Source organism: Macaca mulatta, chromosome 5, assembly GCF_049350105.2.
Source record: "Macaca mulatta isolate MMU2019108-1 chromosome 5, T2T-MMU8v2.0, whole genome shotgun sequence".
In the NCBI taxonomy this organism is placed as follows: domain Eukaryota; kingdom Metazoa; phylum Chordata; class Mammalia; order Primates; family Cercopithecidae; genus Macaca; species Macaca mulatta.
The window spans coordinates 135,233,142-135,255,465 of NC_133410.1; positions in this window are offsets into that span (position 1 = coordinate 135,233,142).

Consider the following 22,324-nt stretch of genomic DNA (forward strand, 5'->3'; position numbering starts at 1 on the left):
GTTTGCCGTTTGTATGTCTTCTTTTGAGAAATGTCTGTTCAGATCATTTGCCCATGTTTTAAATGGATTATTTGGCTTTTTGCTATTGTGTTGTTAATGCTCCTTGGATATTCTAGTATCAATTCCTTGTCAGATGGGTAGTTTCCAAAGATTTTCTCCCATTCTGTGGGTTGTCTCTTCACTTTGCTGATTGTTTTCTTGAAGAAGAGCCATCTATTGCATAATTCCTTTTCAAGATGATGGGTTCCAAATATTTACCCCCTCCTAATTTGGGATATGTACACTTGAAGGCTCAACTATTAATATCAACTTCGCATATGTAAAATTAAATTCAACCTCATCTTTTTTTGCTAGACTAGATTCTGTCGCTCACTACTTTCTTCTATCATTGTCATAGAGATAAACTTGAAAAAGACAGTCACTCTTTGACTCCTGTGCTCCCCATCCTTAGATTTTACTTGTCATCAGCAGGCTTATTATTCTTCTTATCATGTATTTTTCATATATTTATTATGTTTTCTACTCCTAAGCACCTGGTTCGACCTCATTGAAACATCTCTGAACTGCAGAATAGACTTCAGGCTTTTAATTTTTTAATCTAGAGGAAGTATGCTGTTGGCCTAAACCTGATATTCATTATTGTCACAGCATTATTATCTTCAAGAACAAAAATAAAAAATATCTTCTTTTTTTGCTCTGAATTGAGTCAAAACTCACTGAGATGATTAGGATTCACCTTTATTCAGCTTTATCCATTTAACCTCACTTCCAGAAAACATCAGTGTGGATTTGCATCCAATTAGGAGGTCTTACATTTTTACTCCTCTCTACCTTTTTTTAAGCTCCTAAAGATTAAGAAATGCAGTTTAACATGTTTCATAGCACTTAAACAGTTAGCAGATAAATAATTATAAATAAATTACAGTGCTTTTTGTAAAGTTTTGTTCCTGTTTTTCAAATACTAGCAGTAGTCATGCATATATTGAGTTAATTAAAAGCATAAAGTAACTTTAATCATCATTCTGTTGGTATTCTGCATTCAAAATTTAAATATTCAAAAGTATTTATTAATTTCCTATTATGTATCAGGCAGTATTCTAGAAGTAAACAAGACATGGCGAGTTGTTGTATCTTACTATTGCTGTCTACTGTGAGTCCTCATGTCATAATCCGACCCTTGAAATAGGTTGTTAATTATACATGTGTGTGCATGTGTATATGTGTGTATATAATTATAATTATATAACCATATAACATAATTATGTAATATAATTATGATAATCATATACATATATACACATATATAAGTATAATTATAATATGTAATTATATTACAGATATTACAATTATATAATTGTATTATATATTGTATATATATTGTGTATATGTGATGTATATTACAGACACACACATATACACACTTGTTTTGAAAAAATTCAAGATAATTAGAAGACCCACAGGGAAGATTTTTATCTAAATATTGTTGTGGCTCTTGCTTAATGTTAATTAATAAATTTTCCATCTTCTAAAATACATATTTTACATAAAACATATGTGTATACACACACATATATACACACACATACATTTTTCTTAATTCTATAACAAAGAAACCGACAAAGGAGCTTTTCTGGTCCACCTCATCCTTTATACTGACTATGCATACTTCATTCAGCAGAGCAGCAGTGTGTCATGAAAGATCCTCAGCTGTCACTTCATTTTCTTACGTTGAAAATAATCTGCAAGCCCAGACCCTTTATCTTAAATAATCATGATCTGAAGCTGTTTTCTTTACCTGATTTTAATGTAAGTATTGGGAGCCAAATTCTTTTTTACAGATTCTATATTTCTATATCATAAAAATGTAAACACAAGCATTTGTACTTCATTTTCTCACCAGTCCATGTTACTTTTTATATTCTCATTACAATCCACAAGTCTTTATAAAATTGTCATAAAATTAAAATATTATGCAATGACTACCTTGAATAATGATCATGAATGACAACTCTGAAAATATACTACAAAAAGATGACAATGAATCCAGAGACTGAAATGCAAAGTGCTCCAGATGGGTACATAACACATGAATTTGGATCTATGTCAGTATTAAACTTTATTTGAAATCTCAGAATTTATTATGGAAAAAGATATAATATTTATTCAATTAACTTGAGAGATATTCTTCCTTATCAGTATCTTCTTAATTAGAACAAAATCAAATACTCGCAGTACTCATTCTAATCATTGTGGAATCTTCCTACATTTTTAAACTCAAACTGCCTTCATTCTGATCCAATTTTCTTCTGGGTATACATTTCAGAGTCTGTAATCCTACAAATATCATTTCCTCTGGTCACTTAATTTGAATGTGAATGTATTTGAAATTTTAAAATTTCAATTTGTCAAACATATTTTACTTTTCTTTCTTTCTGACTCTAAGTACCTTATATGGTACATGCAAAATTAATTCCAGCTCAGTCCTCAAAGCAGAGTCAATGTGTGCATACTGTCCAGACTCATCTTGGCTCCTAAGAGGGCAAGGGATTTAGAAAATCAATTAAAATACTGGAATGATTAGTTTTATTCTTTAGAAGAAAATTATTGTGTTCTCCTTTAACTGGATATACCTTTTACAATTAAGTATACAGAAGAGTATAAATGATTACAAATACTAAATTTTCTTATCCAGGGTAAATTTTCATAAAGTTAGTATGTTTTAATCTTAGATATTTTTGACATAAATGTGAACATTGATAATGTTAGTATACACAATGAGCCTATACAGTGCTATCTGGGACCCATGTATTCTCCTGAGGAAAAAAAAAAAATTAAGACAATTAGGAGTCCCCAGGAAAGATTTTTTTATCTATATATTGTTATGACTCTTGCTTGAGGTTAATTATTAAATTTGCAATCTTTGAACATATTTCTGATTATCAATTTTCATTTTAAATTAAGCTATTGCCACAAATAAAAATTCATTGATACTATTACATAGGCTGGGATACTAAAACACGAACAAATGTTTTAATGTAAAGTGAGCTTATAATCTAATTTGAAAAGCAGAACATATATTTTTTAAAAAAGAAGAAAAACCACCAAGAGAACTATTTCTCATGTCAATGATTTTTTTTAAAAAAAGTGATAGAGATATTCATAGAACAAATGTATTAGTGGTTCAGTTGGACGGGAAGGAAAGGCCTCATTCAATTTTGAAGTGAGCCTTGAAGGAACAGTTATCCTTAGTTTAAAAAGAGAGGGGGGAAATTTTAGGCAGTAGGATGTTTAAACAGTGGAAACGGATATATATAATAGCTCGAAACGGGATTGAACATTATTTATTTGAAATGACTTGCCTTTTAACAAGTTTGGATATATGTTTTAAAAATATTAAAAATATGAATTGAACATTTCAAATTTTTCTCAGGTGGGTCTCCTTTCATCAAATCAGTTTCCACACTGATAGACGTTGTTAGGTTTTTCTGTGACACTAATGTAGAAACTTAAAGATATTTTTAAAAGGAACTGTTATTGTTATTTTGAGGTAGAAAAATCTTTTGAATTTGAAGGGAACAAAATGGAAAGAACGTTTAACTGCTAAGGTTGAGATCAAGGCGTTAAACGGATTTTATTCTAAATTCATAAATAGGGAGCCCCACAGCTTAGCATCTTCGTTTTCAACTCTACCTTTCTCTTTATTGTCATCATACCATGTTCCATTCTCTCCTCTTTTCAATCAAGCTTTTTGTAAGCTCTGTGAACATAAAAATGTTGATAGAAGTCATGAGTCCACACAATATTGTAATGTGGGATCCATGTACTCATCAAATAGAAATAATTCATACAAATTAAATTCCCAGGCTGATTTTCAATCTAGAGGATCAATTCTGATGCTATGCCTAAAAAATATGCTATAATCGATCAGTTAAAATCTGAAACAAGATTGCAAATTGTTCCTGGATTGCACTAAATAGTCAGGACTTAAAATACATATTATTTGTGTGTTCAGAATGTATACTGTAAAATATATAATTGCAATCATACAAGCTCCAGTATACTAACTTTTTCAGGCCCTTGGACCTAAGTTTCAGAATAGTAGTGGATAGGTGCTAAAAAGAAATGTGCTAACAAAATTAAAGCAACATTTTTATATAGAGAAAATTTAAAATAAAACAATGATAGATAAAATTTTGGGGGGATGGTGAAATGTTCTAAAATTAGTGGTAATGGTTGCATAACTAAATACACTAAAAACTGATAAGTTGTACATCTTAAAAGCATGACTTCTGTATTAGTCAGGGTTCTCTAGAAGGACAGGCATAATAGAATAGATGTAAATATGAAAGGGAGTTTATTAAGGAGCATTGACTCACATGATCACAAGGTGAAGTCACACAATAGACCATCTACAAGCTGAGGGGAGCAAGGAAGCCAGTCTGAGTTCCGAAACCTCAAAAGTAGGGAAGCCAACAGTGCAGCCTTCAGTGTGTGGCCAAAGCTCCAAGAGCCCCTGGCAAACCACTGGTATAGGTCCCAGATCCAAAAGCTGAAGAACTTGGAGTCTGATGTTAGAGGGCAGGAAGCATCTAGCACGGGAGAAAGATGCGGGCCAGAAGGTTCAGCTAGTCTTCTTCTTCCATATTCCTCTGCCTGCTTTTCTTCTAGCCGTGCTGGCAGCTGATTAGATGGTGTCCACCCAGATTGAGGGTGGGTCTGCCTCTTCCAGCCCACTGACTCAAATGTTGATATCCTTTGGCAACACCCTCACAGACACACCCAAGAACAATACTTTGCATCCTTCAATCCAATCGAGTTGACAGTCAATATTAACCACCACAACTTTTGTGATGTGTACATTTTATCTCAATAAAGCTGTTATACAGAAGAAGAACAGTACCAATAACAACAGCCAGAAGCAGTAGCACAGCATATCCAGTTTCTGGTTAAATTGAGTTGATGGGACCTAAAAAAATTACACAACAGGCCTAGTGCTCCAACTGTGATCTAATGCTTACTATTCTGGTATCTTTTCTCTCCTCTTTATCATGTTGTAATCCCTAAGGTAAAATGATTTTGTTAGGTTGATTGGTTACTATCTGAAATATCTTGCTTTATCCACTAATTCCTGCTCTTTGTTGCAGAACTAGTTTAATGTATACACTTAATTTAAAATATATATTCACTTTATGCAAAAAAAAAAAAAAATTCCACAGGGGTGCTTTCCTCAAGAAAAAAAAAAAAATGTGACTAGCAGACAATTCGAGACTATCACTTCTTCAGCACAGGGAAGATTTCTGCCTCAACCTATAACTCTAAAGTACTCTCTCTTAATGTAATATAATTCTTCATATGCAATCAAATATGTACTTTATCTTTCCACGTGAGGGATGGCAAATAAAATAGCAGGTCTCAATTGCTGCTTCCAAATATTACAGAATAGTTGTACCAGGTTAACACCTCCATGAAGAACAAGGAGAAAATCTATCAAAAATAAAATTAAAAATATATGTTTAAAAACACTGAAACACCATCAGGTTAACTAGCACATGAGAAGCAAAATATTAGGAAAGAGGAACTGTAAAGATATGAGCCAGTACTCCGCCAATACTGATTTTTCTTTATATGTCCTTTTTCTAGGTATAGGTCAGAGGTTGAAAATAATGGCAAATTATATGATAAAAGGCTACTTCTATTTGATGGAGATATCAGCAGTACCTATGAGAGTGTCATGTGACTAGAAAAATAAAAATTAAATATATGAAGTTGTAAGATCTTAACAGAATAAAATCAGAGTACTAAACCAAATATTTTTCCACAAATACATTTGCAAATTTCTAAAGCTCCAATGCACAGGAAGCTAAGAGCCATGCAACAAGTTATTAAAAATCAAAGCTGATAAGCTATACCATTGATCTGAGGAGATTTGGTAGGAGTTCAGATTCCAGACAGGGGAAGACACAGGTAAAGACCATATATTCTCATTTGGAATTCTTCCAAGGCTATGCCTTTGGAGAACAATAAGAGGCAATGTATTCTAATATTTAAGCCTAGCCTTACTAAAAATGCAAACCAATTTAGCTCCTTCCCTGATTAGTTTTAGGCTAACAGTCCCATTCTATCTTCCTAAAAAATAAAAAAAAGGAATAAATTCTCCTTGGAAGAAAAAAAAATCATAGACAACCTGTACAATTTTTTTATATAGATTGTATTGCCTTTAGTTACTGAAAAGGGAGAAGAAAAAATTGAAAAAAGGAAACAGACCCATAGATGACACAGCTCCTAGACGAATCACAAAAGAACTATGAAATTGCAATGAATAATATATTCAGGAAATAAAAGAACATATGAAAAAATAAGTGAAAATTTGTTTATTTTCACTAGAAATATGGAGGTTTTATTTTACAATAGTCAATAGGAAATCTAGAACTGAAATATAAAAGCTGAAAGTAAGAATTCAATAGATGAATTTAACAGCAGATTAGACAAAGTAGAAGATGGGATTAGTGAACTAGAAGAAAGGTTAATAGAGAATATTCAGCCTCAAGCAAAGAGAAAAAAAGTGTGAAAAAAAGAGCACAATAGAAACATTACACTGTAAAAATAAATTTAACAGTTTTATGAAGAGAGAGGAGAGAAGAGAAAAGGAGCAGAAATAGTAAAGATATGCTGAAAAATGTCTAAGACTAATAAAGACATCGACTTAAAATTTCAAAAGTTCTGTGGACACAAAATAAGGTGACTGACTGAAAAGGATGCTTCATCAATGAACATAATCATAAAACTGAACACCAAAATTATATGTTTGTGTGAGTGTGTGCATGTGTATGTGAAAAAAAGGCGTATCACATGAAAGAACCTAATTTGAGACTGAGGATTTGCCTTACAACAGAAGATTTGAAAGCCAGGAAATAAACAAGTGCACTTTAAATGCTGGAAAAAAGTTCATTCCTAATTCAGAATTTTTTACCAAATGCAAATATAATTCAAAAACAACTCTAAAATAACATTCTTTTCAGATAAAAGAAAACTAAGAAAATTTTTCGCCAGCCAACTTGCTTTAAAAGAAATACTAAATAAAATTATTTAGGCAAAATGGAAAAAATCCTATTCCTAAACATAGAAATGCACGAAGAATGAGGATAAATACAAATTTCATATATATATATATATATATATATATATATATATATATACTGTATATAGAATATATACAGTATTATAATACATAAAACAAAATAAAGGCAGGGGATAAATAGAATTATATAAAATATCCTAAGGTGTTAGTACACGCTAGGATTTGATATTATAGTTGATCCTTGAGCTACATAGGTTTCAGCTGCGTAGGTCCACTTATAAACAGTTTCTAAAATAAGTGTATTGGGAAATTTTTGGAGATTCATGAAAAATTGAAAAAACTAGCAGGTGAACCACATAGCCTAGAAATATCAAAAAAAAATTTAAGAAAATGTTAGGTAATTAATGAATGCATAAAATATATGTGGATAATAGTCAATTTTATCACTTACTACTATAAAATACACATTAATCTATTCTTAAAAGCTAAAATTTATCAAAATATGTGCATGCAAATACAGACCATAACTGCATAAAATTAACTGTAATACACATTTTACTACTGTTAGAATTCTGTGGTCACTTCCTGTTGCTATTGCATTGAACTCAAGTGTTACGAGTATCTGCTTACATGCCATGAAATATCATCTCCACATGAGCAGTTTATCTCTTCAGTAAATTGTGTGTTGCAGTACAAGGTGGTCTCTTGTGGTTCTCACATAATTTTCATCATGTTTAGTGCAATAGCATAAACCTTGAGCAACACCAGAAGACCCATACAAAGTGCCACCAGTGACATTGGGAATGCACACAAGAAGTAAAGAAAATCCATGACATTAAAAGAAAAAGTCGAGGCTGGGTGTGGTGGCTCATACCTATAATCTCAGCACTTTGGGAGGCCAGATCAGGAGGTTCACTTGAGCCCAGGAGTTCAAGACCAGCCTGGGCAACATAGGGAGGCTTTGTCTCTACAAAAATAATAATAATGGTAAAATATTAGCTGGGCGCAGTGCCTGGCACCTGTAGTCCCACCTACTAAGGAGGCTAAAATGAGAGGAGGTCAGGGTTGTGGTGAACTATGATTGCATCACTGCAGTCCAGCCTGGGCAGCAGAGCAGGGCCCTGTCTAAAAAGAAAGAAAGAAAGAATGGTGAAACCCTGTCTCTACTAAAAATATAAAAATTAGCCAGATGTGGTGGTGCGTGCCTATAATCCCAGCTACTAGGGAGGCTGAGACAGGAGAATCACTTGAACCCGGGAGGTGGAGGTTGCAGTGAGTGGAGATAGCACCATTACACTCCAGCCTGATGAGAGAGCGAGACTCCATCTCAAAAAAAAAAAAGAAAAAAAAAGGGAGAGAGAAAGGCAGGCAGGAAGGCAGGAAGGCAGGAAGGAAGGCAGGAAGGCAAGCAGGAAGGCAGGCAGGCAGGCAGGCAGGCAGGCAGGCAGGCAGGAAGGAAGGAAGGAAGGAAGGAAGGAAGGAAGGAAGGAAGGAAGGAAGGAAGGAAGGAAGAAAGGAAGGAAGGAAAGTAGGAAGGAAGGAAGGAAAGGTTGAGTAGCTTGGTATGTAGATCCACAGTTGCAGTTGCTCACCATTTGAGACAGATAATTCATCTTACAAACAGATGACTCAAACTTGTAGTATTCATAAACACAGCACAGTATACTGTAAATGCATTCTCTCTTCCTATGGTTTTCTTAGTAACATTGTCTTTCTTTATTGTAAGAATACAGTATATCATACATATAATATTTTTAAAATGTGTGAACTGACTGTTTATGTTATTGGTAAGGCTTCTGGTCAACAGTAGGCTATTAATAGGTAAGTTTCTGAGGAGTCAAAAGCTATACACAGTTTCTACTGTATGAAGGCTCAGAATCCCAACCCCCACATTGTTCAAGGATCAACCGTAGATTATATTAAATCATATTATATTATATTAGATCATTTTTATATTAAATCATATTAAGTCAAAATAAATACATGTTTTAGTCTCTAGGGAAGTAGTTCTTTTTTTGTTGTTTGTTTGTTTGTTTTGAGACAGTCTCACTCTGGCACCCAGGCTGCAGTGCAGTGGGGCGATCTCGGCTGACTGTAACCTCCACCTCCTGGGTTCAAGCGATTTTATTACTTCAGCCTCTCAAGTAGCTAGGACTATTGGCATGTGCCACCATGTCTGGCTAATTTTTGTATTTTTAGTAGAGACAGGGTTTCACCATGTTGACCAGACCGGGCTCGAACTCCTGACCTCAAGTGATCCACCCACCTTGGCCTCCCAGAGTGCTGGGATTACATGTGTGAGCCACTGCACCCAGCTGAAATAGTCCTTAATAAGAGGAGATTTGACATCTCAGAGGACATTTGGCAATATCAAGAGATATTTTGGTTTCTTACCATTGGAAAGGAAAGGGCTATGGGCGTGTAGTGAATAGATGTCAAACATGCTGCTAAACATCTTACAATGCACAGGACCACATCCATGAGAAAAAAAAAAAAAATAGTCGGCCCAAAATGTCAATATTGCCAAAGTTGAAAAATCCTGCTCTAGGTAACCAGGAGAAGATATGCGTAAGACGTATGTCAAAGTGGAATGATAGAATAATGTACTCAATTTAAAAAAAGAAAAAAAAAGGAAGAGAGAACAAAGGACTATGAAACTGGTTAACACATTATTCCAAAAAGAAAAAAAAAAAACCCAAAAGATTAAATGATAGATATAAACCCAAGCCTATAAGAGGTCATATTAAGTGTAAATGACAAAAATATTTTATTTAAAACATTAGGATTATCAAACAGGATACAAATTAAGTGTTTACTCTTGTCAAATATAAATAAAAATAACCGAATACAATCTATTATAAGAGAAAGGTAGACAATTTTAGCTGGCTTTACCAGATTCTTAGGCCTCAGCTAAGGTTTGGCATGGTGTGTATAGTGTGTTTCAATATTAGCATACATAGAGTATCGGGTAGTTTGTATCAGCCTAGTGCTTCCATCATAAACATTATAAAATTTCACCTGATTTGTTTAATGTCTCTCTTTTGAACTTTCAGGAGCCCTTCTGAAGTATCCAAAAGTTAATTCAAGATCAAAAAGACTTAATTTTGATTTTGGTAAGTTTGCCAAAAATTAACGTTCAAAACATTTGATCAAAATCATATCACATATTATTATAAAATAATATTTATTTAATCAAAAGTCTTAACAGGCCAGGCGCCGTGGCTCACACTTGTAATTCCAGCACTTTGAGAGGTTGAGGTGGGTGAACCATTTGATCCAGGAGTTTGAAATCAGCCTAGGCAACATGGAGAAATTCTGTCTCTACCAAAAAAAGTACCAAAAATTAGCTGAATGTGGTGATAGGTGCCTGTATTCCCAGCTACTCAGGAAGCTGAGGTGGGAGGATCACTTGAGACCAGGAAGAGGAGGTTGCAGTGAGTTAAGGTTGTGCCACCGTACTCCAGCCTGGGTGACAGAGCAAGATACTGTTTCCAAAAAATAAAAGTCTTTATAAAGACAATGTGACATGTAAAACCTGTTTTCTTTTCTCTCCCTTCTTTTTTGTAGCGTACTTAAAATGTAAACAGAAATCTTTTATTATTTTATTAATATTATAAAAGAAATTTGTTTTAAAGAGGACTACATTCTAGATTTGTATTATTGATATTAAAGCTTAAATTTAATGCTCATAATAAACTTAATTTTAGTAGTTTAACCACACAAGACATTTCTTCACTTTACAAAAAGTTTTATTTTTTTTATGTTTTTTATTGATCTATTTTGAAAAAAATTTAAATACTTTAGACAGTTACGATTTTAATAAAAGTAAATTGATGTTTTGAACACTTAGTGTACATTTTTAAAATATTTTAGTTGTTTTAGTTACCTATATTTAACCCAATATTATTATTATTTACCAAAGATTACTAAAATCACATGAACACAGAAAGCATTTGGGTTTATATATTTAATTTAAGAGCATTTATTTATTTTAAGTAAGTTGAGTACCATGTGGACAATATACAAAAACAGACATGTACACATGTATACATAAAAATATACACAGATATAGAAAAAGATTTTATAGGTTCGATTTTAAAATTTTAGTAATGAGACAGGTAAAACTCACTAATTTAAAAGGGTGGTTAGATTTAAACTGTCTTTGTAAATGGAACAAGTTTCAGTTTATCTGTCCCACATGGCCAAAACTCTTCTTGAGTTCTAGAGAAAACAGGGTAGACAATATCAAAACACGGAAAAAAAGAAAAGTAAACTTTTTTGCGGGGGGTTGGGGGGATCGAGTCTTGCTCTGTTGTGCAGGCTGGAGTTCAGTGACATGACCTTGGCTCACTGCAACCTCTGCCTCCTGGGTTCAAGTGATTCTCCTGCCTCAGCCTCCTGAGTAGCTGGGACTACAGGTGTGCACCACCACACCTGGCTAAGTTTTGTATTTTTAGTAGAGATGGGTTTTTACCGTGTTGGCCAGGCTAATCTTGAACTCCTGACCTCAAGTGTTCCACCCTCCTCGGCTTCTCAAAGTGTTGGGAGGCATGAGCCACTGTGCCCTGCCAAAAATGTAAACTTTTTAAAGAAGGAATTTGGTTGTGTCAGTTAGATGAGACACAGAGAAAGATTACACATGGATGACAAGATAACATAAAAGCTGAAAAATTTGTTACAGAATTTTAAAAGAAAATATATAAATGAAATATGAAAAAATTCAAAATCCCATTTAAAATAACCAGCTGAGAATGTAAAAATTTAGAGACCAACTTAGATGGCTTTTCAATTCAGTTTTTCTTTCTTTCTTTCTTTCTTTCTTTCTTTCTTTCTTTCTTTCTTTCTTTCTTTCTTTCTTTCTTTCTCTCTCTCTCTCTTTCTTTCTCTCTTTCTCTCTTTCTCTCTTTCTCTCTCTCTCTCTCTCTCTCTCTCTCTCTCTCTCTTTCTTTCTTTCTTTCTTTCTTTCTTTCTTTCTTTCTTTCTTTCTTTCTTTCTTTCGATGGGATTACAGAGTTCAGGACAGATTCCATTAACAGATAGGACTAAGAAAACATTTGGAGCTTTTAAATCCTAATATTTCCACATGAGAAAGGAGAGACACAGGTGGAACGTGGAGCATTTAGATCTGAAGAAATTAGGAACCTAAGCTTGCAAAGAAATGAAAAAAATAGAACTGAGAGTTTGACCCTCTGCAATAAGGCTTACTATAACATTTGTCAGTCACCTTTAAAAGTGACTGACAAATGTTACAGTAAGCAATTATTGCTGCAGAGTGACTTGTCAGTGACTTGTCAGTGTCTTGCCAGTTGTCATAGATTCAAAGTTTTTTAAGTATAAAATAACCCTTAGTGCCCCCAAAGACAAAATAAATGGCAGGGTGCTCAAATTAAACGAGTGCAGAATTTAAGATCTGAGAGAAAACCATTTATAACTCTTGGGGTTCCTCAAAGAAGACAGTATACTCTACAACAGGTGTTCAGTGACACCTTTTCCTCCAAGAGTCTCAGGGCCACTAGAAGTCACTTTTAAATCTTTTTATGTGATAGAACTCTGATGTCCCTCTTAGCTTGAGGAGTTTATATCAAGTATCTGCATAAAAAATCAAAGGTGGTGCTGGGTGCAGTGACTCATGCCTGTAATCCTAACAGTTTGGGAGTCTGAGGTGGGTGGATCACCTGAGGACAGTAGTTTGAGACCAGCCTGTCCAACATGGTGAAACCCCGTCTCTACTAAAAATACAAAAAAAAAAAAAAAATAGCCAGGCGTGGTGGCATGCACCTGTAATCCTAGCTACTTGGAACACTGAGGCAGGAGAATCTCTTGATCCTGGGAAGCGGAAGTTGCACAAGAGTTGAACTCCATCTCAAAAAAAACAAAAAACAAAAACAAAAACAAAAAATCAAAGACGGCACAAGAAAAGAGGGGTAAAAGTAAGCTTTATTTCTCATAAAAGGTTGCAGCCTGCATGATGACCATTCTAACAGACTGGGAAACACAGCCTCTGGTCAGAAGTTGAACACAGACAATTCAAGGGAGGGGTAAAGGGAACAGGAACTTATGCTGATCAAGGTGGCTGAATATCCACATTTAATAAGCTATAGAAGGAGAAATGAATATTTATAAAAGGAGAAATATGACCATGTGCAACTGAATTTCATGCCTCTCCATGGGACCCATGTCCAAAAAATGGCAGCTTAGCATAATCCAAGTGTGGAGTTTGGGGCCATCTGGTATCAAAGGGTGAAGCAAAGGACCTTAGCATCCTTACTGAGCATCCTATACAGACTCACCAGAACCACTTCTTGTTCGGTGGCCTCTTAGGCAAAAAAGGAGGGGCAGGGGCAGGCTATTGGTTGATAAAAGTGGCAGAGTTTATTGAAAGGTCTGGATTCTGTTCAGCCTTTAGGGAAGAAAGCCTGATTATGCTTAGGGAGGGAGGGGACATAATGAGGTGTGTCTGACCCCTCATCTTGTTATGGCAGATAATTCAGTTTTCAAGGTTACTCTGGAGTCCCTTTGGCTAAGAGATGGTCCATTCAGTCAGTTGAGGGGCTTAGAATTTTGTTTTTAAAGTTTTAATTAATAGGAGTTCAAGAAAAAGGGGTTCAATTGACTAAGAGGTTCCTATGGGAGAAATAAGATACAATAGAGAAAGAGAAACGTTTATAAAAAACTTTGTTTGAATGTCAGCTTTTAAAGTTTTTATTGCATAGTTCTTTAAAAAGAACGTAGTTTTTTTAAAGAGGTGGAGTTCATATATATATGTATGTATTTTTTTTTAAGAGGAGGAAAGTTTAGTTTCCAACATCCAGACTTCACAGTATCTGCAAACAAGGAAGGTTTTGTGGTGGCAAACAGGGAAGGTTTTGGCAGCAAATAGGGAATGTTTTGTGGTGGATGAGAACAATGGGTGGACTTTAAGTATCTTTCAGAAGTACATCTCTGTTTTTGTAGAGACTCAGTGTGCAAATCAAAGATAGTTTTTCTTAATTTCCCTAAGAATTTGGTTGTGGCTTGAGTATCAAGGGGCTAACCCATCCATTAGACTGTATTATCTTCAATTCTCTTTATATGTATTTAGGAAGTAAGTTTTCAGCTAATATCAAAATTAAATAATTTCTCTGGTTTACATTTAGAGGCATTTGTCTTTAAAGTAATTTAATAAATGGTTTTCTTTTTATTTAAATATATAGTTGTATTTTTAGCTAAGGAGAGAAAACTAAGTAAACAAATAAAATGCTAAAAACAGTTTGTATTATGTTCTGAATAAACTACTTTTTACTAATATCATTCTCTAAGTGTAAACCAAAATTTTAAACCTACATATAGTTCTCTGATTCAATACTAAAGCAAATATTTGAGACTAAACCTAAAAAAGTTTTTAAAAAGGGAGAAAGATACAACTCTTTTACAATCCAGACCAGTCACAATGATAGGTGAAAAGAAGGAAAAGCCAGGTGGATCCCCTGAGGTCAGGAGTTTGAGACCAGCCTGGTCAACATGGCGAAACCCTGTCTCTACTGAAAATACACAAATTAGCCAGGTATGGTGGTGCATGCCTGTAATGGGAGGCTGAGGCAGGAGAATCATTTGAACCCGGGAGGTGGAAGTTGCAGTGAGCCAAGATCATGCCATTGCACTCCAGCCTGGGCTACAGGAGTGAAACTTCCTATCAAATAAATTAAATATATATATATATATATATATATATATATATATATATATATATATATATAAAAGCTTAAATGCTTATCTACATGGAGTGCAAACCACCTTTCTGTCCATTAATATTCTTGGAGCTCACGACCTTTTGCTGCCCGTACATGTATACCCAGTAACCTGTGTGTTACTGATAGATGAAAAATAAAAAACAATGATCAAAACAAATAAGAAATCAAAAGTTAAGGATTACTAACAAATGGGTACCGAGAAAAGTCAAGAGTCACATAAATATAAACTTACAACAACAAAAAACTAATTTTTATACATGTTATTCTCCTGAGCGGAAGGAATTGAAACAACCTTTGCAAAATTCTGACAGTAACAGACATCTGACATAGTTGACTCCATCTTGCTTCTGACCTCCAAATTGTTCTTAATCCTTCCTGGGTGTAGGCCAAGTTAACATTGGGAGGAATTTAGTTTATAGTATACCTCGAAAACAAGGATGATAATAGTCCTTTCCTAAAACTAATCTTTTTGCTCAGGGAACAAAAACCACTTTGTAAGACTAATGAAGGTTCACAGGAATAGGATCATGGAGGAATGTGAACTCTACTAAAATGTCTGTGTAGTTTCTATAATTCCATACTGCTCAGGAGTCTTGTGGCTAGAAGTCATAAGATTTGTGACTTCTTCAATTGCTCGTATAGATAGCATCACTGTTGTAAAACCTAAGATTGTCTTTTGAGATATTTTTCAGCTTGATCCCACCTGGACCTGTGACTCATGACTCAACTTCTCCTGTGACCCCACCCAGTGGCAGACAGTGCACAAGCGCTGTTTTCCACACCTTTATGATTTTATCCCCAACCAATCAACAGCACCCATTCTCTAGCCCCCTGCCCACCAAATTGACCATAACAACCTTAACCTCCAAGCCTTTGGGGAGATTGATTTGAGAGATAACTCTAGTTCTATCTCATGGGCCAGTCTGAAGTCAATTAAACTCATTCTCTACTGCAATGCTGTGGTCTTAGTGGATTGATTTTGTCTTGGCAGTGGGCAGGAGGAACCTGTCAGGTGATTACTGAATTTATTTAAGGAAATGGAGCTGGACTCAGAGAGGGAAGTCTTAAAACAGGGATCTAGAGATCTAAACGATCTTCTGGTTTAAAGAATCCACAGTTTGTTTTAAATCTGATTTATGCCTTTTAATCTTCTCAAGAGTCTCTAAGCCTAGTCATTATTTCTTTTGTATCTTTTTTTAGGTGCAATAAGATAGCTGTTTAAGATAAGAGCTCTCTAAAATAGCTTTTTAATATAGTAAATTTATTTATTTTACAAGTAACTCATGCCAATAAGCCTTTTTAAATAAAAAGTCCTAGATGTAACTTTCTAGGTTTAGAATACCCTGGACATAAGTGGCATTTTAAAAATGAACACAGAAGATTCAACCCTCTCATCTCCCCAAAAATTTACTCCCAGAGGTTGGTTAAGATAGCAGAATATCTTTGTTGCCATGGTCAGTTAAGGATATTGTTTGTATGAATGATATCTTTGGCCTCCCCCACAAACATATGGATGGGCACATGAACATGTGGACACATGGGAGAGCCTATGTTATCTGTGGAAGTTATCCAAGTTATTGGCAGCAAATCCATACAGTCTGCAGCAACTCAGTTATTGCCTCCTCAGTAGAAAGAATTCAACTGAGATGCATAAGGCAGTAAAAGAGACCAAGGCAAATTTTAGAGCGGGAGTAGATGTTTATTAAAAAGCTTTAGAGGTTCAAAACCCCATCTCTACTGAAAACACAATAATTAGCTGGGCGTTGTGGTGCACACCTATAACCCCAGCTACCTGGGAGGCTGAGGCAGGAGAATCACTTGAACCCGGGAAGCTGAGGTTGCATTGAGCCGAGATTGAACTGCGCCACTGCACTTTAGCCGGGGTGACAGAGCAAGACTCCATCTCAAAACACAAACCAGAAAAAGCTTTAGAGCAGGAATGAACAGAAAGTAAAGTACACTTGAAAAGAGACCAAGCAGGCATCTTTGAGGTCAAGTGCCCTGTTTGAACATGGACTTCAGGTTTTATATGCTTGCCTACTTTTGGCATCTTGAGTCCCATTTCCCTTAATTCTTCCCTTAGGGTGGGCCCCTGCATTTCAGTGGTCTGTTAGTACTTGGGAGTTGAACATGTGCAGTGTGTTTACTGGAGCTGTACATATGCTCACCTGAGGCGTTCTTCCCTTTGCTGTGGAATGCCATCGGAAGGTCATATACCAGTTAAACTCTGTCATTTTGCCTCTTCGTGTGCATGTGTGCGCCCACTTGCCCAACTCCTGAGATCTCATCGGGAAGCTGCCAATCAGGTGTTTCTCTAGAATGGGAACCTACCTTTCCCTGGAGCTGGTGGTGACAAATTATTATTTTAGAGTAGCAGTGTGACAATTGCCTGACCATCACTGGATGGTCATCTGACATTCCCGATGGAGTTGGGGGAGCTCTCTCCTGCTCGGCTCATGCCTGACTAGCTACCTACTTTACACCTTCAGTCACAGACCCATGAACCTGTGACAACAGGCAGGCACTTCTGGGACTGGCCTTTCCCAGCACTAACGAGGCAGGTAAAAGATAGAGATGATACCTTTGAAACAAAGAGAGTGCTATTTAATAATCTAACACGTCTCAGGTTCCCAATCTTTTCAGACTTATTACTAGATGCGACCCTTCAGGTTTTCACTGGAACTACACTACCAGCGCTCTGGGTCTGCAGCTTGCAAATGGCAGAATGTGGGACTTCCTAGCCTCTATAACTGTGGGAGCCAATCTCTCTTAATAAATCTATTCCTATTTTTGTAGTTAATTTTTTATTTACCAAAATTTTTTAATTGCCAACATTTTTATTTTTTAATTACCAAATTTTTTAATATGTTTATCATGTACAACATATTTTGGAACATGAATATACTGTGGAATGACCATGTGAAGCTAATTAACATATGTACTTATCACATAATTATCACCTTTTGTGCTTAAGACATTTGAAATCTACTCTCTTAGTGATACAGACAGGAGGCAAGGAAATACTAGGTAGGAAATGATGGAGTTCCTGGCAAGGGTTCCACCCTCAAGACTGAACTTGCAGCCCTAAATGAGAACTTCACATCCCCATTTTCCCACCTGAATGTTGCCCTTTGGCCTGCCACACCCCCTATCCTGTGCCCATAAGAACCCCAGACCCTAGACTATAAACAAACACACACAGAAAAGAGAAGCATGTGAACACTGAAGGAGAAGCAGCTGAACATTGGAGACTACCGTCGGAGAGGAGTTTGGCTGGAGACAGTTGGAAAAAAACACCTTCCCACTCCATCTTCTTTCCAGCTCCCCATCCCACTGAGAGCCACTTCCATCACTCAGTAAAATCCCTACATTCACCAACCTTCAAGTCCGTGTGAACTCTTTCCTCTTTGGGCACTGGACAAGGACCCAGGTGAAGATGCAGGAGGCTGTCATACTGACTCTTCACTGAGCTGTTTAACACTTAAGCCATCTGTAGACAGCAAAGCTAAAAGAGCATGCTGTAACACACACACTCTGGGGCCACAGAGGTCATGGGCAACCCCTAGATGCTTCCATGGGCCGGTACAGGGTTTGCTCCTGCCGGCGTCCAAAGATACCTGCCCTGGCCCCTGCACCTGCTCACCTGTGTGTTTCCCCTCCTGTAAGGGGTTTGAGAGCTGAAAGTTGAATAAGTGAGCTACCCCTTCATGAGTTCCATGAAGGGGTCAAGGAAATTATTCCACGTCACCTGGGGACTCTTCTGGGATTCATCAGATAGGTAACTTGCAGATCTGTTTTGCCTTGTCCTCAGCCTTTCCTCTGAGCTATGCCACTTGCAGGGGACAGGATGCAACCCTGCCATTTCTCTTTCTTTGAGTGAAAGGAATGTTGGCCCTGTTTCCCTTCATGGAGGTTTAGCCGTCGCATGGGACCAGGACAAAGCCCTGGGGCAGTTGAAGGCAACTGGCTGAGGCCACTCCTTGGTGTTACTGGAAGGCCCCTGGACTGGCCTCCAGTCTCTGACCATAGGCACCAGCCAAGACCTCCAGACTTTCCTATGGCATCTTTTATTTTCACAATTTGAAATGGCTCCTATCTTTTCTGTTATAAAGTGAAGGGTTTTGCTACAGACTGCAGCAATGATATTAGGCAGAATGTACCTTTGACTGAGCCATCAGAGGTGCAATTCACAACAATGTGATTTCTGTTCGTTCTTAAAGGTCCAACCCAGAACCCTACCCCGATAGCCACAGGCACATTTTTGAGATGGGCAGGCCTGCAGTGGCTCCCCTTCTTGCCCCCTCCCCACCTATCTGGGATGCTTGGAAACATCCGTGGCATGCAAGAGCCACACCTAATGGCTACAAAGGGTGGGAGGAAACCAATGCGCAGGGCTGCCTCTGGGGCCCTGCTCAGCAGACTTCCCATAATCTTCCACCCACCATCCCCTCCTGCCACGTGCTAGTGCCCACAGAGCCTTTTCTCCCATGGCTGAGGGGTCCTTATCGGTCTGAACCAAGAGAGGAATACAGTAATTGAAGGAACCCACTTGCATAGAATGGGAAGTTCTCTTCCCCTTTCTTTTTTGTACTTTAAGCTGTTTCTTTTTTCTTTTCTGAGAGGATTCTTTTCCCCAGGACTCTGCTTATGATAAGGAAAACAACGGAGGAGCGGCCCCTGCTAGCTGATATCTGCGAATTTGCAGGACACATTTGGGACTTAATGTAAATACATCCGTGCACCACCATGAAATACCCTTTTTGTCCCAAACTCAATTCCAAGTTTCAGGTTGAAGCCTTAAAATGGAAAACCAGATCTGAGAGATTCAAAGCCAGACAACAGTCACAGAGTAAATGGACAGGATGAATTCCTGCTGATTAAACTCCCACTTCATGAAAGGAGGCCATGCTCCATGGCATAGATGAGGCCCTGAGAACTCAAGGAGTGTCCACAGTAGCGGGGATAGAGGCATAGGTTAGTTTGGATATTTCCTATTCTCTAGATCTTCCTTGCTGTATGGGTGCAAGCCGTATTGGCACCCATGGAAGGCACATACCAATGTCGCTGGAATTCAGGGACAAAAAGATGGTAGAGAAAGCAGAGATACCCACTTCCCCTATACCTCACACCCCATGTTATTGCTGAAAGAAGGAAGGGAAATGAGGGACGCCTATTTCCCTTTCAGGATGGCAACCAGCTATCTTCATCACCCCCAGTTTATACTCCTCTGGACTGTATCCTGAATCACTGGGACTGCTTTGACCATCAGACTCTAAAGGAAAAATGTCTCATAGCCCTCTGCACAGAGGTTTGGCCAAATTATGATTTACAGGAAGGACTGGCTTGGCCTTGGAAAGGAACCATTTATTTCAATACCATGCTGCAGTTGGACTTTTTCTGTAAACATGAGGACAAATGGTCTGAGGCCCCATATGTGCAGGCTTGCTCTACCTTGCAGGGCAATCCAGACCTTTACTGACAGTGTAGGATTGATCTAGCCCTGAGTTTACTTTCTCAGGAGAGGCTGCCAGGGGCAATCCCAAGGAACTAAAGAAATGAATCCCAGCGGCACCCTCAGCAGGGGATCCAGCTCCCTCCAGCCCTGTTCCTCTCGTCCACCTGGTCCTCCCTATTCAGTTTCTCTCTCTTGCTTGCCTCCTCCTAGAAATCCTCACCCTAGACAAGCTCCAGTCTCACTCTTGCCCCTTCAAAAGATGCCTGGTGAATTTGGCCCCAGTAAGGTCCAGGTCCCCTTCTTTCTGTAAGACTTAAAGCAAATTAAGGGGAATCTCAACAAGTTTTCAGATGACCCTGACAGATATATAGAGGCTTTCCAGAATTTAACCCAAGTATTTGAACTCTCCTAGAAAGACATTACATTACTTTTGAATTAGACCTTGACAAATACTGAGAAGCAGCCTCCTCTGCAAGCAGCAGAGAGATTTGGGGATGAGCTTTTTATTACATATGGTGTCAGGGAAGGGGCCGAACTTTACCCAACTGGAGGAAAAGCAGTACCAGTGGATGACCCTAAATGGGATTCCAGTGGTGAGATGGGAGAATGGAAGAGGAGACACTTGCAGATGTGCATAACAGAGGGCTTATGTAAGATTAGAACTAAGCCTCTCGACTATATGAAACTACTCATCATAGACAAGGGATTTAATGATAATCTTACCACATTCCTGGAGAGGCTAAGAGGGGTCTTGGTAAAGCACACCTTTCTATCTCTTGATTCTGTTGAGGGACAATTAATCCTAAAGGATAAATTACTCAGGCAGCCCCTGATATCAGGAGGAAGCTGCAGAAATGGAACAGACCCTGGGGCCAGATAGTACTTTAGAGGTCCTCTTTAAAGTGGCCACCTTGGTCTTTTACAATTGAAATAGAGAGACACAAGAAAGAGACAGAAGCTTTAATGGCCACCGTGCAAGCCCACAAATGCCAGCATTCCCAAGGTGCACATTTTAACAGCTACAGATGTAGCAAGAGCAGTAATCCTTCTTCTAAACTTTAACCACTCCCATTCAAGGTTTAATTTCTTTCACCAAAGAGCTCAGTGCACAATTTGTTAGTATATTTCACTTCTTATTTCTGCAATCTTTGCACTAGATTCTTATGTTGTATAATACACATGTTTGACCCATGCATACTTAACCTTGTAAACTTATTTCTTCTTTTTACACCTAGAGGCCATCAAACTCCAAACATTCAGGCAACTGGAGCCTCAGAAGATGGCTCCACGAATCTGACTTCCACTTTCCAAAAACGATGCCCCCTGGGCAAGAAGTAGCTAAGATTTGTTGTCATCCATATTCTAATGGCAGTTATATGTGCTTCTTCAAAGTGGGTAAGTAATTCGGACAGGAGGCAGGGAAATACTAGGTAGAAAATGGTGGAACACCTGGCAGGGGTTCCACCCTCAAGCCTGGATCTGTGGCTCTAAATGAGAACTACACATCCTCATGTTCCTGCCCAAATGTTGCCTTTTGGCCTGCCATGTCCCCATCCTGTGCCCATAAGAACCCCAGAACCCAGACTCAACACACACACACAGAAGAGAGAAGGGTCTGAACGTTAAGAGGAGAAGAAGCAGTTGAACATTGGAGACTACGGTAGCAGAGGAGTTTGGCGGGGAAGACTACCTTCCCACTCCATCCCCTTTCCAGCTCCCCATCCCACTGAGAGCCACTTCCACTGCTCAGTAAAATCTCCACATTAACCATCCTTTAAGTCTGTGTGACCTCATTCCTCTTGGGCATTGGATAAGGACCCAGGTGCTGGTGTAAGAGGCTGTGGCACTGAGTGAGCTGTTTAACACTTAAGCTGCCCACGGATGGCAAAGCTAAAAAAGCCTGCTGTAACACATTCCCTCTGGGGCTCCAGAGGTCACAGGAAACCCCTAGATGCTGCCACAGGCAGGTACAGGATTGGCTCCAGACTTGTCCTGGCCCCTGCACCCACTCACCTGCATGCTCCCCTTCCTGCAAGATGTTTGAGATCTGTGAGCTAAGTA